This window comes from Rhinoraja longicauda, unplaced genomic scaffold, assembly GCF_053455715.1.
Source record: "Rhinoraja longicauda isolate Sanriku21f unplaced genomic scaffold, sRhiLon1.1 Scf000083, whole genome shotgun sequence".
NCBI classification, from domain to species: domain Eukaryota; kingdom Metazoa; phylum Chordata; class Chondrichthyes; order Rajiformes; family Arhynchobatidae; genus Rhinoraja; species Rhinoraja longicauda.
Window position 1 is genome coordinate 420001 of NW_027601301.1, and position 2175 is coordinate 422175.

Genomic DNA, 2175 nt, shown 5'->3' on the forward strand with positions numbered 1-2175 from the left:
CCGTGGTTGTGCTGGCGGTGACCATGGCTGCCTACTCCTTTGGTTCACGATGTCCCCGCCGAAGGCGGCGTACTTTAAAGTACTGCAGCTCGAGCGCACAAGGTGCGCGGGGAATTGTTAGCGGCGCCGTGCTTGTGCTGGCGGTGACCATGGCTGCCTGCTCCTTTGGTTCACGATGTCCCCGCCGAAGGCGGCGTACTTTAAAGTACTGCAGCTCGAGCGCACAAGGTGCGCGTGGAATTGTTAGCGGCGCCGTGGTTGTGCTGGCGGTGACCATGGCTGCCTGCTCCTTTGGTTCACGATGTCCCCGCCGAAGGCGGCGTACTTTAAAGTACTGCAGCTCGAGCGCACAAGGTGCGCGGGGAATTGTTAGCGGCGCCGTCGTTGTGCTGGCGGTGACCATGGCTGCCTGCTCCTTTGGTTCACGATGTCCCCGCCGAAGGCGGCGTACTTTAAAGTGCTGCAGCTCGAGCGCACCATGTGCGTGGGGAATTGTTAGCGGGGGCGTCGTTGTGCTGGGGGCTGACTGTCCCTAGTGGGTATAGGATAATGTTAATGTACGGGGATCGCTGGGCGGCACGGACTTGGAGGGCCGAAAAGGCCTGTTTCCGGCTGTATGTGTATGATATGATATGATATGATGCCTGCCTGCTCATTTGGTTCATGATGTCCACGCGGCAGGCGGAATATTTTAAAAGCACTGTTCTGTACGAAGTGCACAATGTCCGTTGGGGAAATGCAGCTGGGGGTCGGTCGACCGGCTGACGACGCCTGCCTGCCGATTTGGTTCACGATGTCCCCGCCGAAGGCGGCATACTTGAAAGTACCGCCGTTCGCGGCGCGCAATTTGCGTGGGGAGGAATTGTTAGTGCACGTCTGTGTGCTAGGTGACGATGCTTGCCGACTTGGTTCATGCCGTCCACGCCGAAGACGGCGCCGTTTAAAGTACTGCCGCTCGAGGTGCACAATTTGCGGGGGAATTGTTAATGGGCGTCGGCGTGCTGGGTGACGATGTGGAGATGTGGAACGCCGAGCCAGATCTATCTTATTTGTTTGCTTGGCCCACTGGACTTTGCATGGGCTTTGCAACACTGTGTGCTAGGTTAAATCACGGCCAATAGAGTGAGTGTTTTTAATGATCCTGATCTGATAAGGGGACTAGAGGTAAAAGAGCCGTTAGGAGGCAGTGATCACAACACGATAAGTTTTACTCTGCAAATGGAAAGGTAGAAGGGAAAATCGGAAGTGTCTGTATTACAGTATAGCAAAGGGGATTACAGAGGCATGAGGCGGGAGCTGGCCAAAATTGACTGGAAGGAGGCCCTAGCAGGGAAGACGGTAGAACAGCAATGGCAGGTATTCCAGGGAATAATGCAGAGGTTGCAGGATCAATTTATTCCAAAGAGGTGGAAAGACTCTAAGGGGAGTAAGAGACACCTGTGGCTGACAAGGGAAGTCAGGGACAGCATAAAAATTAAGGAGAGGAGGTATAACATAGCAAAGAAGAGTGGGAAGACAGAGGATTGGGACTCTTTTAAAGAGCAACAAAAGTTAACTAAAGAGGCAATGCGGGGAGAAAAGATGAGGTGCGAGGGTAAACTAGCCAATAATATAAAGGAGGATAGCAAAAGTTTTTTTAGGTACGTGAAGAGGAAAAAAATAGTCAAGGCAAATGTGGGTCCCTTGAAGACAGAAACGGGGGAATTTATTATGGGGAACAAAGAAATGGCAGACGAGTTAAACCGTTACTTTGGGTCTGTCTTCACTGAGGAAGATACACACAATCTCCCAAATGTTCTAGGGGCCGGAGAACCTAGGGTGATGGAGGAACTGAAGGAAATCCACATTAGGCAGGAAATGGTTTTGGGTAGACTGATGGGACTGAAGGCTGATAAATCCCCAGGGCCTGATGGTCTGCATCCCAGGGTACCTAAGGAGGTGGCTCTAGAAATAGTGGAAGCATTGGAGATCATTTTTCAATGTTCTATATAGATTCAGGATCAGTTCCTGTGGATTGGAGGATAGCAAATGTTATCCCACTTTTTAAGAAGGGAGGGAGAGAGAAAACGGGTAATTATAGACCAGTTAGTCTGACATCAGTGGTGGGGAAGATGCTGGAGTCAATTAGAAAAGACGAAATTGCTGAGCATTTGGATAGCAGTAACAGGATCATTG